Consider the following 16,084-nt stretch of genomic DNA (forward strand, 5'->3'; position numbering starts at 1 on the left):
CATAGGATGAAGGATTTCCCTTCTTCCAGGCAGGGGAAATGAGGTAATAACAACAGGGTCGAGTCTACAGCTCTAGTAGAACCAGTAGGTCAGCCAACTCAGTAGGGTGTTTCATCTGATATAGGTAGCGGTCAACACCAGAACAAGTTGTATGCTCTCCATGCTCGCCAAGACCAGGAAGATTCTACTGATGTGGTCACTGGTATTTTATGAGTCTTTCATTTAGATGCTTATGCATTATTAGACCCAGGGGCAACTCTATCCTTTGTAACTCTCTATATAGCAGTAAACTTTAGTGTCAGTCAAGAAAATCTTTTAGAACCCTTCTCATTCTGTACTCCAGTTGGTGACCCAGTTATAGATAGACGGCAATACAGAAATTACCCTGTTACAGTCTCTTAGAAAGTCACCTCAGCAGATCTTATAGAGTTAGAAATGATATATTTTGATATCATTCTAGGCATGGATTAGTTACATTCCAGTTATGCCTCGGTCTATTGTAGAACTAGGATAGTTTGGTTTCACTTTCCAAGCGAGCCAATCTTAGAATGCAAGGGTAGTACCTCAGTGCCTATGTGTTGATTTATCTTTTACCTTAAGGCCAACAATATAATATCTAAAGGATATATCTATCATCTTGTATAAGTTAAGGACTAAAACTCTAAAACCCCAACTCTTGAGTCAGTCTCAGTAGAAAATGAGTTTCCAGAAGATCTTCCCGGAGTTCCTCCCGAAAGAGAAATTGACTTCGGAATCAATCTCCTTCAAGATACCCATCCTATTTTGATTCCTCCTTACACAATAGCTCCAGTCGAGCTTAAGGAATTGAAAGAACAATTGAAAGGCCTTCTAGATAAGGACTTCATCCGACCGGGTATATTTCCATGGGGTGCTCTAGTGTTGTTTGTGAAAAATAATGATAGTTCACTCCGTATGTGCATTGACTATCATTAGTTAAACAAAGTCACAATCAAATACAAGTACCCTATCACAGGATTGTGACCTGTTCGAACAACTTTAGGGTTCTAGTTATTTTTCGAAGATAGACTTTAGATCCGGTTATCATCAACTTAGAGTAAGAGATACTGACATCCAGGACTCGGTATGGTCACTATGAATTTGTAGTTATATCTTGTGGACTAACTAATGCTCCTGCAAGTTTTATGGATTTAATGAACGGGTGTTCAAGCAATATTTGGACTTGTTTGTTTTTATCTTTATTGATGATATACTCAATTACTCTAGGAATGAGGAGGAGAATGAGACTAATCAGAGAGTTGTTCTGCAAATTCTCAAATATCGCCAGTTCTTCGATAAGTTCAGCAAATGTGAATTCTGCTTACGGTCTGTCACTTTCCTTGGTCATGTGGTATCTAGCAAAAAGATGTGAGTCGATTCTCAGAAAATAGAGGCAATGAAGAAGTGGCCTAGACCCACCTCTCTAACACATATTAGAAGCTTCTTGGGTTTGGCTGGTTATAGCCAAAGATTCGTTGAAGGATTTTAATCTATAGCTTCCCCATTGACCAAGTTGACTCAGAGAAAGGTTAAGATTTATTGGTTATTGTAGTGTGAAAAGAGCTTCTTAGAACTGAAAACTAGGTTGACTACAGCTCCCGTTTTGACCTACCAGATTGTTCAGACGGTTATGTGATCTATTATGATACATCCAAAGTCGGCCTAGGTTGTGTTTTGATAGAGGAAGGTAAGGTTACAGCTTATGCTTCTAGACAGCTTAAGGTCCATGAGAAGAACTATCCGACTCAGGACCTCGAGCCTACAACCATAGTATTTGCCATAAAGATTTGGAGACATTACTTGTATGTTATTCATGTTGATATGTTCACAGACCATAAGAGCCTCCATTATGTGTTCACCTAGACAAAGTGGAATCTTCGTCAGAGGAGATGGATTTCATTCCTGAAGGACTATGATATGAAGGTGATTTACAATCCTGGTAAAGCCAATGTAGTAGATGATTCTCTCAGCAGACTCTCTATGGGTAGTGTAGCACAAGTTGAGGAAGAAAAAAATCCAGCTTTCTCTCTTAGGAGTTGGTCTTACGGACATGTCAAATGGTGGTGTGACATTTCAGAATATATCGGAATCTTTAGTGGTTGTGGCGGTTAAGGAAAAACAAGATAGTGATCCTATATTGCTTCAATGATATAGTTCATCAGCATAGAGTTGAGGTTTTCTCCCTAGGGGGAGATGGTGTTCTTCGTTACTAGGGTCGCATATGTGTTCCTAATGTGGGTGAGTTGATGCAGTAGATCCTTTCAAGAGCCCATAACTCTAAGTATTCTATCCATCCAGGTGCCAATAAGATGTATCGTGATCTACGGGAAGTCTTTTGGTGGAACAGTATGAAAAGGGATACAGTAGATTTGTTGTTAAGTGCCCTCATTTTTAACAGATAAGGTAGAACATGAGAAACTAACAGGTATGACTCAAGAGATTAACATTCCTACATGGAAGTGGGAAGTGATAAACATGGACTTCATTGTGGGTTTACCTCTTACTTGGAGACAACATTACTACATTTGGGTAATAGTTGACAGAGTTACAAATTCCGCTCACTTCTTGGCTGTCAAGACTACAGATTCAAATGAGGATTAGGCTAAGCTCTACATTAATAAGATAGTCAGGTTGCATGGGTTTCCCTTGTCTATCATCTCAGATAGATGTCCTCAGCTTACCTCTCATTTCTGTAGATCATTTCAGAAAGGTCTTGGTACTCAGGTAAATCTCAGTAAAACATTTCATCCACAGACAGATGATCAGGTAAAGCATACCATTATTACCTTATAGGATATTTTCAGAGCATGTGTGATCGATTTCAAAGGTAGTTGGGATGATTACCTACTTCTCATAGAGTTCACCTATAACAATATCTATCATTCCAGCATTCACATGGCCCCTTATGAGGCATTATATCGGTGTACATGTAGATCTCCAGTTGGTTGGTTTGAAGTAGGGGAAGCACCCTTGATTGGGCCAGATTCGGTTTATGAAGCTATAAAAAAATTCTGCTTATCGGAGATAGTCTTAAGATAGCTCAGAGTCGTCAAAAGTCCTATGCAGATGTAAGGATATAGAACTTAGAGTTTGATATCAATGATTAAATTTTCCTAAAAGTATCACCTATGAAGGGGGAAATGAGATTTTCCAAGAAAGGGAAGCTCAGTCCCAGATATGTACGCCCTTAAAAAATCTGTAAAATAGTTGGTAATAGGGCTATGAGTTAGAGTTGCAAGTAGAACTAGCAGCGGTTCGTCCAGTCTTTCACATTTTCCTATTGAAGAAGTGTGTGGGTGATTCGGAATCGATAGTACCATTAGAGAGTGTAGTTGTGAAGGATAGTCTAACTTATGAAGAGGTGCCAGTTAAGATTCTTGACCGTCAAGTTTGTAGGTTGAGAAACAAAGAAGTCGCTTCAGTGAATATTTTGTAGAGGAGTCAGTTTGTAGAAGGAGCTACTTGGGAAGCACAAGTGGCCATGAAGGCTATGTATCCTCATCTCTTTCCTTCCCATTCCACTTCAGCTTTAGGTAATAGTTCATCTCCAGTCTCTTAGTTACTCTTGCGTAATTTCAGTCTCAGTACGTTGTTCATCCAGTTGTTCTAGCATTTCAGCATATTTGCATGATTCTTGGAACTCAATTCACTTATATTTAAGTTTCTATTACTTAGTGGTAGGGATTACAACTTCTTCCCTCCATACTCAGCTAGTTTAGTCTTCATTCGAGGACAAATGTTCCCAAGAAGGAGATAATGTAACACCTCAGATCAAGAAAGGGCAAATTGCAGATTTTCAAAAGTTGCAGGTGTCACCGACGGAGGCCACCTACGCACTGTAGGTTGAAGCACAGACGGTAGGTGGGATCCTTTGTTGGTCACCTCAATTCCACCCAGAAAATTTAGTGAAGGCACGACCCACGACCGGACCTATAGACCGTAGGTCAGACAACGGTCCGTGGTCCAGGGTCCGTGGATTGTGACCCTCAATCCAGCCTCAGATGTCAAACGACGAGATAACATGTAGGATGGTCAGTCAACCTACGGTCTATCGGTCAGGTCTATCGGTTAGATCCGTCGATGGCTCTGTCAACTTTTAAGTTAGGGTAGATTTGGTCTTTTCCTCTATGCTTTGGACACCTAAACTACGTTGTTTAATCCCTAAACTACGTCATTTTACTCAGTTTAATCCTATTATTCTAATCAGAACATACTCTAATCGATCCATTCACCAAATTTCATCAAAATATAGAGCAAAAGAGAAGAAAGAGTCGATAGCACTCTCATGAAGACGCAACAAGTTTTCTCCAGTTCCAGCCCTGAAATCGAAGGATTTCTCCTTATATTTCATCACCAAGTATGTGGGATTTCACTAGTGGGTTCCTTTCATCCACTAGGTCCCTAGAATTCAGTCAAATTCTTGTTTTGCTATATCTTGTTTAGACCTAAGGTTTCTAAATTCTTAGATATTTTTTATGATTTAGCTGTTATAGTGTTCCTAATAAGATTATCATGTTTTCGTGAAATCTTGGCTTAGTTGTTTGCATAAAATTTAGAACCCTAGTGATGTAGATTCTCTTTGTTCATGAATTACACTTGCTACGTCAGTTAAATAGATATACATGCTCTAGTTTCGAATGTTACATTGTCAGTTCATAAATGTTGCATTCTCAGATTTGCATGTAAGAATATTGAGCTATCCAGTATTTCAGTCATGTTATATCAAACACAATTATAGTTGGGAGTAGGCTAAGCACCGAGTGGACTAGGGTTTAGCGTAACCTCATAGTCCCAGAACTACATGCCCCCATAGTTTTACAAGTCCCCTCTATGGGCATCATATTTAGTGATCACATCAGTCATGCCTTTATACCCCTCGCAACATATTTTGGGTCCTCTCGATTGGCATATTCATCGGATTCCGCTATTAGCTAACGGGGTTTTGTATCAGTTAATAGTAGCTTCCACAGTCAAACTCTAGTGCATTTGACCAGGTTTCCAATATATACGTCAATATTCAGTTCCAACATGTTATTTTTATAATTAGTACTTGGTCATTGTATTTAGCTCAACATGTTATATTCTAAGTACTGATGCATACTCTGCGCTACATCATTTCATGATGTAGGTTCAGGTACTCAGCATCTAGATCATGCTTAGATCGACTTATTGGTCCGTATTCAGCAGCTTCAATGGTGAGTTCTCATTATCCGAGGACAACAAACATGCTTCTATTTCAGTCTTTTCTTTCAATATTTCAGTTTTTTCTTGAGTTAGTTTAGGGCATATCCCAGCAACTCTAGTTAGTAGAGGCTTTTTCAGACATAGTATTAGATTCAGTAGTGGTTTTGACTGAATGTTCAGTATCATTGAACTCTTAGTAGTTTTATATATATTCAGATTAGTATTGGGTATTTCTCAATGTTTCAGTTATCTCATGTTTTAGCTTCCACATAGTATCTCTTTATTCAGTTGTTTTTAGTATGCTCATGATATGCCAGCTTCAGGGTTAGCTTGGGGTTACTTGTGATCCTAAGTCTCATGTTTACGTCAAGGGGGTAGCTCGGGGAGTGAAAATAGGTCCAACTAAACCCAGTATTTTCAGTATGAAATATAGATATATACGTGAAAAACAACTAAAACTATTAAAATTTCAAAAAGAATACTAAATATGAACACATAATTTTATATGTACAATGAGATCAACATTAAGAATATTAAAGACTTAAAGGTTGAACTGATCTAGTTCAAATCTTAAATCTTAAATCCATCTACGTATAATATCATAATTCCGAGTTTAAATTTCTAGGAAGAAAATCATGAACAAATTGTAATAAAGAACTTCTAAAGCCCAAAGAACAGTCCATATTTTGATTTTTCAGACAACAAAATGATAACTTTAAGTATATTTTATAGAGTAAAATAACTTAGTCAGATACTCAAGTTTTAGAAAAAAAACATTGTTCTAATATCACACTCCACTAAATTTGGATAAAATTTAAGAGCATTTTTTTGGAGTTGAATATTTACTTAGAGAAATATGAAAAGAATTTTTTTGAAATTATTTGGAATAAGAGAGAGTTATACGTTGTTATCAGATACTACACCCTTATAACGATTTACATACATGTGTTTACCTAAAATTATTTGGTTACAAACATAGATATGCATATTGGTGTATTCACATAGAAAGCACACAAGTCTGGAAATTAAGATAAGAAATTCATAACTTATATCACATCGTAATTATGCTTTATTAACAGTACAAGGACATGCAAACAATCCAGTGCACATAGCATAGCAAACTGAATAATAAAGATTAGTAATTATATCAAGAAAAAATAAGATAGTTACAATAAAAAAGGTATTCAAAATCTACATCAATTATCAATAAAAATCAAATATGTCGTATATCATCAATTCAAAACATGAAACATGAGTACTTAGTTATATTTAGCTTTGAAAAATCAAGAAAAAACATATAACTTACTAACTAGAAAAACTAAAGGACCATTGTTCTATGATTGAGAACGATTTTTAATTTTGAAGTTTTGATGAACTTTTTTGAGTTTTGCCAAAATTAAATGATGTAGAAAGATACCACAAAAACCAAGTTACTGGGCCTATTGCCTAGTTGTAGTGAAGTTACAAAGGAATGCATGAATTCTCAATTTAAAATGGCAAATAATAACAACTTTTCTCTTGCAAATGGAGCAAGTGTTCTGGATCCTATTCAACTCTTTGGGGCAATCAATGTGGTTTAGATGACCACAATCGATTCTTGAAAGGTCTTCCTATTAAAAATGCTCCTCCTAAGACACACAAAAACTATAAGTTAGCTATGAACTTCATCGATAATTTTGTAGCGGATTAATTTCATAATCCTCTTCTGTGGCTTCCTTCGTTAAGATCAAGGGCATCCAAGTAAGTTTCCATTATCACAACACATAATTGTAATTTTCATTACCAAAAACAATATGAGGCATTCTTGAAATACTATTTTTGAAATCTATCTCTTCACTCAAAGGTCCCTTAAGAAAAATAGCTCTAGATCCCACCTATTAGTTTTGACAGAAAAGAAATGCAGGGAAATAACAATGAAAGAGAAATTAAAGGATAAAATATTTATTGCACTAAATAACTTTATATTATTGACTAACATAAGACATGTATTTACAGACTAAAAATCAAACTAAAATAGAAATCAACTCCTAAATACTAGGTCTCTGACTTAATAGAATTATTGCAACAAGAATATTTGTAGTTCTAAATCAAAGATTCAACATATATACAAAAGATTACAAAGCCTTTAATCTTAAACCTCCTATGGATAGCTCTTAAGCTTCTACATTATTGTCTTGAAAGAACATCGATAAATCTTGAAGAGTGTTCGTATCCGCTTTGTGATCCTTTTGTAATAAACTCAATGAGAGCAGGCAATGTGAAGTTAGATTATAGTCGAGGGTTGTTGTAGTCAACCAATTCTATTTGTGGATTCCCCACCTTATCTTTGTCTGGACAAGGAAAAAAAGAAAGTGATTTTGTAGGAGTCTTGTTGTTAACCACTTCTCTAAGCAAGCAACTTTTCTATCTACTATTTGGTAGCTCTTGCAAAAGGCCAAACAACAAATATGGTATATTATTGTTGTACATCGAAGAATTCATTATGTATGTCATTGTGCATCATGTGGAACGATTTTATAATATTTTTCACCTAAAAATATATTATTTGTCTAATTGATTCTGCTTATATTATTTGTGTGTAATACACAATACATTAGCTTACTATATAGTTCTAGTTTATAAATATGCATACAATAAATGTGACTCCTAGGTTAACAACAGAAGCATTGAAATTTGGACGAATGGAGTACCATTCGTTGTCCACAAAAAGTTGAAGTCCACTAACAAAATCTCAATTGAGAATGTTAATGGTGTTGCATCATAGTGAGGCCCTGCTCCGAAGGCGAGCTCTAGTTTATGGCACTGGTGATAGTAGTTGAATCTTGTTATGGATTCATTATCTTGGAAAACTATTTAAAGTGGCTCTTCTATACACCATGGCTCATCCCTAAGAGTTCCATGATCTTAAGGGAAAGTGTGCCCTTGGAATTGCAATAATCTTGATAAACATTCCTGTGTAATTAAAGGGAAAAGGTTAATTCTTTTACATAATCGAAAAATAGAAAAATACATACTCCTTTTGTTTCAATTTGTTCTTCTGATTTAAATTTGACATGAAATTTTAAAAAGTAAAGAAATACTTTTGAATTCAGTAGTCTTAGACAAAAGAAATGTAAAATGTACAAGAAAGAAACAATGACTCATGCACGCTTCACCAACAAGCCTAGATTCTTGTTGGGCTGCTGAAAGGTCACCAGAAAAGAAACTGCTTAAGTCAATAAGGGGAACATGAAGTACTTGTGCTACAACACAATGCTTCTCGTCATCCGGGCATATATATTGTGTGAGAATGTTGGGCTCACTTTTCATATGGGATGCATAAAAAATCAATGGTTTTTCCTCACCAAGCATAGGTGATTTTTTATTTGTGATTACTATTAGTGGTCATTGTAACCAAGCGTTTGGTTTTTTTATTTCTTGTGCAATATTTCATAATGGGAAAAAGGAAGTAGAAGTAGTTCATTGTGAGGAGCGAAAATGAAGGATTATATAGGAACTAAGGATTCTTAAAATTTTGATAGAAGTTCATATGTTGTTTGAATCACATTTTTAAAAAGGAAATACTTTCAAAGATATGTTTGACAATAGATTTTGAAAAAAAATCTTGAAAAAGTTCTCAAGTATCAAGAACGGGTCTGATCAGTTTGTTGAGCAGGACTTAATAGTGCTCGAAATTTGTGGCCAGAGAGTTTTTAATATATTTTGAATCAAAATTTTAAAAAGGAAATATTTTAAAGATATGTTTGACCATAGATTTCAAATGAGAGTTTGAAAACATTTCCTTAAAAAGCTTTGAAGTATAAAAAATGGGTCAAAAAAGTTTGCTAAGAATGACTTCATAATCTTAAAAGTGGGGTATAGTTTTTTTACAGAATGTACATAGACATATCTACACACAATATAGCATAATCATAGTGTCACGACCCTAGCCTACACTCTAGACGTGGGCGGCACTCGAGAACCAATAACGTTCCCCAAATGAACCCTCATCCTCAATGACAATAGGCGGAAGAGTAACTCTAGCGTACATAAGCTTCAAATTGAAAGAAACGTTTAAAAACAGTTCACTGAATCTCAAAACTTTGTTGAATATACAGAGTATGAAACAAAAGTCTAAATAGAACATCTGAAACCTACATAACTCTCCAAACCTGTCGATCTATGAAGCCTCTTCTATATATAGACGAGTATCGGGACAATACCTACGACTACTCAAAATGCTACTAGTACTAACAACTCATAAAACTAGAGTCCTCCAGAAACAAGGAGACCTCACTCCAGACATGATGAATGAATGAAGTGATCTCAAAAGACTCTTGTTGAGGATCTTAAGAACATGTATCTGCATGATCAAAAGATGCAGGTCCAAAGACATCAGTACATTGAATGTACGAGTATGCAATATAGATGAATAATAAATAACTGAATGAAACGACGGCTATAGATGTAGATATATACTCAACATAATGTAAAGAAATAAAGAAGTGAAATCATTAAAACTTTACAAAAATTCTTACTCATCTCGAAACTCAACATATTAAGTGATATAATAAAAATATACTTTTAACTCTATTTGGGAGATGCTCTAACCGACAACCATCAGTATGAGCTAGGTGATTATAAAGCGTCTGACCCACATAGCCAGAACTGTCCTGTATCAGGTCGTGGTATAGGATACCTCAACTAAGTGGTTCTACTAAAAATGAAACATTTGGGAAATGCATAGTTATCTTATACTCTTTCTCAAATTTCTCTTTACTTCATCAAAAACTCAACCAAAAATACAAATGTTGGTTTTAAAATATTCTTAAAATATATAACTCAAAAAAGGGTTCAATAACACCCAAGAATATTTTTTTGAACTAAGACTCGAACCATCCTTTGTTGTGAGTAGATTTTTACCGAGGAATTTAAAATTTCTTGAGTGTTAAGGTCACTAGATATAGAACCTTGAGTTCCAAAAAGAACTAAAGGGAATTCATTCAAGTCATTCCAAAGTTCTTTTAAATATTTGGTCAACTTCGAAGACAATGAGTTTTAGCAGAGGATGAGTTAGGTGGCCCAAAATATATCAAATGAAAGGTCTTTGAATTATCTTTCCAATGCCACCGAGGTTGCTAAGTTTTGAGTTTGGACGATTGAGATATGCCCTTTTGAAGTCAGGTTGTCTAGTTAGGGAAAGTTACCCAAAAATAGTGAGGGGTATTTTGGTCTTTTCCTTCCCCAATCAGATGTAATTCATTTTTAGTAAGGTCTTAGAAGTCTCAACTGATTAGGTTCCGTTTTATAATCCTAATTTATGGATGAGTCTACAAATTGGACTCATTTAGGGCTTTATTTTGATAGAAATAGTGTCCTCAAATGCTTATTTTGTCTCAATATCTGATGAAAACTATTAAGTTTCATGTATTTGAAGATTTAGTGGAAGCATGGACACTTAGGCGCAAAAGGAACAAAAAGGCTAAAAAGAATGAAGAAGCTAAAATGTGAGCATCGCCAAGCACACTTTGCGATTCGCTGAAGGGACGCACTCCGCCCTTTGTTCTAGTAAGCGAAGCATTGAGGAGAAGGATCAAAAAGGCGATGAAAGGAGCAGTCAGTGCTTCACCGAATAGTTCTGCCAAGCAGCCCAATGGTCCAGAACGTGAAGATACTGAAGGCAAGCACGAAACGACGATGAGATAGAAGAAGGGAGAGTCGCCGAGTTATTCGGCGGCCTCGACTAACCTCGCCGAGCGATCCGCCAACACTAATTTCTAAAGTCTATAAATGCTAAAATCTTTATTAATTTTAGTACAGTCGAATTATTATTATAATTTTCACAATAGAATAGTAATTTTTGATATCTTCTCTCAAATTTGGAGAGTGTTTTTTGGGAGACTTCAAGAAAGAAGAATTTCATCTTCCCCAAGTTGGAAGTGGGTGTTCTCCATTCTTCTTCCTTTGCATAAATCAAGGTTTAATTCCTTATACCCATTTGATTTTAATATCATTTTATGTGTATTTTGTTATTTCTTGATTTGTGGCTAAAAACCCCATTCTTGGGATGTGATTTAGCAAATATGTGTTGATATTATTGTTGGGTCTTGTTTGCTGATAAGTTAGATGTATTTTAATGGTGATTTCACCTAGTGGTTGTGGTTTAATTTGATGGGTTTCTAGTTGCAAATAGAAAACCACCCATGTGTTTTCGGCCTGCTCGAGAGAGAGGTCGCGAAACCAAGACCGCTAGACTGATGGCCTAAGGAGTGGGCCGACATGAGGTTCAGCCCGAGAGGGTGAGCCCTAGTCCCATATCCTAACACTCAGCTCGAGAGATTGAGTTGGGGTAAGGCGTAGGCTGGCCTTCATGCGACAAATGGGTGTCCGAGAGGAACCCATTTGAAACGGGGTAAGTTGCCCGAGAGGGAACTTATTTCCATCTAAAGCTTAGCCTAGTCACTATTATCTTGCAAATTTTGTATTGAAAGCATGTACCCAACTATTTATCTAAACTTGTATTGCGGTCACACCACAAGAATTTTTCTCCATTATTATTAGAGCTAAATTTTTTTTTTTTATCAATCCTCAAAAACCACTCCCTTGGGACACGACCCCAACCTTTCGATGGGTTACTATATTATCGACTATCATAGACACTTATATCGTAGGTTAGTGTCGTTGGTCACGATAAGCATCAAAATGGCGCCGCTGCCGGGGAGTGGTATCACATGAAGATGTAGGTTTTAGAGTCTTTGTTCTTTTTAGTATAGATTTTACTAATTTTACTTTTTGTTTTGTTTTTCTTTGTTTATTATTTGTGTATGCAGGTTCTCTAAGAATGACTGAGGGAGTGGGTGGCAAGCCAATTGAGGCAGATCAAGAAGTCGAGTGTGACTTCAAGATAGCTGCACTTGTATCTCAACTAAATGACTTGACCACCAAAATATCTGAGGTGGAAAACCAGTGCAAACGCCAAGGGAGGTACATACCTACTCATGCGCGGAAGAAGTCTATTGAGGATGAGAAAAATCGTGTTGAGGACACACTTCAAATCATTCTCCAAAAGATCACCAATCAAGATCGAGTGCTGAACAAAATAAGAGAGGATGTTGAAGCGTTGAATCAATTAATTGGATCTCATTCTAGATCAATCCAGCACATCAAATCACTCTTGATGTTTGCAATCCCTCAGATCCATCCAAACGACATGCTGGGGTTACTTAGTGACACTAGGTCTAGCTCCAATAACAGAGAGTGAGGTAGGACCTACGTCAAGCCACAACGTTAAATGAGATGCTTCTTGGGAGGCAACCCAAGGTCGTAAATGTAGGATTTTATTTTTATAAATAATGGTTTGTTAATGTTTCATGTTAAAATTGAGGAAAGTGTTGAAAATTCAAGGTTGGTGAGCAGAAAATCCATTCAACGTGGCGCCAAACAGGTCGGCAAGCCCGGTTGAATTCACCGTTTGGCTCAATGCAAAAGCATTGCAGCACTTGTAAAACTCGGCGAACTCAAAAAGTAGCTCGGTGCATCGCCAATCTCGATGCAGACGGACGATTTTGCCCCCAGAAAATTGAAGATGTTGAAGAAAGGGCGGGATAAAAGATCGCTCGGCGCTTCGCCAAGTGGTTCAGTGAGTGCGACTAACGTCGCCGAATGGAAAAAAACTGGATGGTCTTTCAGTCAAAGGTTTATAAACCTCTAACTTCATTCTCTTTCCATCACATTTTCATATTCCCAAACTCACACCTGCACTCTAGTTTTATATTTCTTGCACTTTGGGAGTATTTTGGTTCATTGATTTGTGCATGGATTTGGATTGCATTGCCACATAGCTTTCGGTAGCATTTTAATCAGTACAAAAGGTTAGCTTCTCAATACCCGTAATTATTTTGTCAGCATTATACTTATTTGCAAACTCTTTAATATTGTTAAAATCTGTTGAACCTCTCTAATGGATAGAATTGGTTAATTTTTCAATTGTTATTTGATAATCTTCCTTAAACTTTGGAAATCTTGTTCTCCGATGTGTCTAGTTGAATTAATGTGTAATTGGTGGTATTCGTAGAATATAAGTCTTGGTCAAATTTGTGCTATTTGCGCTTTAACTGTGTTTTCGGGGTTTGAAAGGCCGATTTTGAGAAGTTGGGTCAACAGTAGGTACGTTGTGTCATTCGGTGAGCTGTGATAAGCTCACCGAACCACTCCGCAGTTCGCCTAAGTGCCCTATCTTACCCTTATTATCATGCTTTATTTGTTGTGGATGTTGTAACTTTCGGCGAGAAGCACGAGATCACCAAGTGCACTCGGTGACTTACCGAATGATATCTTAATCGCCCTATGTCTGCACCACTAACCCTTCTGAAGTGAGACCTTCGTTGAACTAACCGTGGCTAGCCGAAGGTATTCGACGACAAACCAAATAGACTAACCATCTATCTGCAACTTAATATTTTTGCCTAGTTTGTCAAAAACGTTCTAACGTTATCTCAAGATTTTGCAGACATGGCCAAATACAAAGTAGCAGAAAGAGACGTGCCACCCCGACACATAAGAGCAAAAAAATTCAGGAGAAATGCAGAAAAGTAGAACAAGACCAAAGCAAAGAGCAAGAGCAGGGAAGCCAGTTCCAGTATGAGGATTCCCATTGACCCTAATGTTCCTTCGTGGACTCGAGGGTTCATCAATGTGGTACATGCCTTTGGATCAGCTCAAGATTTGGATAATATGGTTAAGGCCAATCTCACCGCAGCAGCTGAAGCAGAGAACCAGAGTCAGAACGATAATACTCAAGGCACTGATGCCTAGACAGATGGAGTGACTGCTTAGATAGGATCCCCTCTTTGCCTCTCTCTTTGTCTTTCTTTATTCTAGATTCTGAATATTTTGTTACTTGCATTTGAGGACAGACACATTTCTTTTGTGGTGGGGTGAGGTGAGGCCCACACCTTTTGTGTTTTTTTGTACAATTGGGTTGTCTGTTTTAAATTGTTTTTAAAATTTCTTTGCGATTGTTTGAGCTTATGGTTTCCTTTGGTTTAATTGCAAAACAATTTTGACCCTTTCAAAAAAAATTTGTTTTTCGAAAATTTTCTCAACTGCTTTTGTTGAAAGTGGATGTTCTGGTACAAATTTGAGTCTCGGTTTCAATCAATACCGATGACTTGAATATTGCTCTCAAATGAACGAACATGAATGTACGGATATGATGAGGCCAAATAAAGTTGCATAAACAATATGTGCACTCTTTGCATCTCGTTGTGATTAGCGATTTATATAATTGATTCTCTTGTAATGACCATTTCACACTAGGGAAAGTGTGTAATCTTGTTTGACTTAAGTGTAGATGCCTTGTGTGATTATCTTGCTTTGAACCATGCATGAATAAACCTAGAATTTACCCCGTTAGTCTGATTGATTTAGAAAGGTGTCCTCTTGAGATGATCTTAGGCAACTTTAAAGAGTGATCCAATTTTAACATATACCTCTGTAACACCTCTCAAAATGAAGTAGGACAAAGTAGAGCCTCACATGGGTGTTATGCATTAATAACTTGTTAGAATAATGAAGAATAACCTTTTTAGTCAGTTTTAAAGAGTTTGGAAATCAAACATCAAGGGACGACCAAGACGTTCGGAAATTAGTCTTTTACGTGTTGGTGTGTTCTAGTATGTTGTTCATGTTTTTATATATTGTTTGGAGTCTAAAATCAGTGGAGGTGACCCTAGTGTCTTAATAAATGTTTTTAGGGTCAAAACGTTCGGGTACGACTCCTCGTGACCACCCTAAGGGTCCCCGAGGAGGACCCAAACCCTTGGCCAAACAAGCTGCCAAAGAAGGTTGCAAAATGTGCATGGCGGGAGCATGTCCGCGTTGCGTAGCAAGGGCCAAAAGTTTGGTCCGCGTCGTGGACGTATCGCAGAGTCTTCTGTCTCGAAATTTATTTTCCAGGAACTTGTGGGAACACCTCCGCATCGCAAACTTGTTTCCCGATGAAATCTGCGAAAATAAAACTCAAGTTTGACTTTCTTTAACTGGTCCAACTAAGTGAGGGGTAGTTTGGGGTACTTTTGGGGGAATTTATTATAAACGGTTATTCTACCTATTTTAGGGTATTTTAAGTGGTTAAAACCCCAAAACCTAGAATTAGACCTCATTATCCAAATTGAACCTTCCCTCTCAAATAAATTCTCTCTCTAGATCTCCATGGAAGACATTGATGAAGCTTCATGCTAGGGGATGGGTTCCTACTGATTTTTCTTCAAATTCCTAAGGAAATTAATCATAAAGGTATGGGGATTTTATCTTTGATTCTCCTTTCAATTAAAGAGCCAAATCAAAGTGATTTCAATGTTTTTCAAAAATACTAAAATCCTCATATTTCAATTCTAAGCTTGGGTTCTTACATGAAAGTATTTCAAACAATGATTTATGTTAATATTGATGGTTTTAAGATCAAAAACTCCATGAACCCTTGCATATCTTGAAATCCCAATTTTTGAGTCTAAAGTGGGTCTATTGATTATGAGCTAATAATGTGGTATTAATGTGTAGATTGTTATGGGGTATTGATTTATGTATTGTTTTATATTGAATTACGAGGAATTGATGGTCAATTGTGATATATTGGATGTTGGCCTTGAATGGGCAATTGTGACCTAAGGCTTATGATGATGATGAAGTTGTGAATAGAATATTGATTTTAGTATTTTTTATATATATACATGTAGTAGATGTTAGAATTGTGAGGTTTTATCCCTTTGAAAGTGGGGAGGTGTTTACTTTATAAGCATGTTGTGACCATGGCCTTGTAGGCAAAGTTGGATGATCGTTGTTTTGAGTAATGTTGATTATGTGAAGGTAATGTGATATGATGTGAAATTGTGTATGGTCTAAG

At 36.7% G+C, this 16,084-nt stretch overlaps 1 pseudogene; it reads right to left on the reverse strand.

Annotated features, from left to right (window-relative positions):
• Positions 1-7,470: 7,470 nt before the first annotated feature.
• LOC107062600 (gibberellin 20 oxidase 1-like) lies at positions 7,471-8,511 on the reverse strand (annotated as a pseudogene).
• Between the last annotated feature and the right edge of the window lie 7,573 nt (positions 8,512-16,084).

The sequence above is a fragment of the Solanum tuberosum genome, unplaced genomic scaffold, assembly GCF_000226075.1.
Source record: "Solanum tuberosum cultivar DM 1-3 516 R44 unplaced genomic scaffold, SolTub_3.0 scf00012, whole genome shotgun sequence".
NCBI classification, from domain to species: Eukaryota; Viridiplantae; Streptophyta; class Magnoliopsida; order Solanales; family Solanaceae; genus Solanum; species Solanum tuberosum.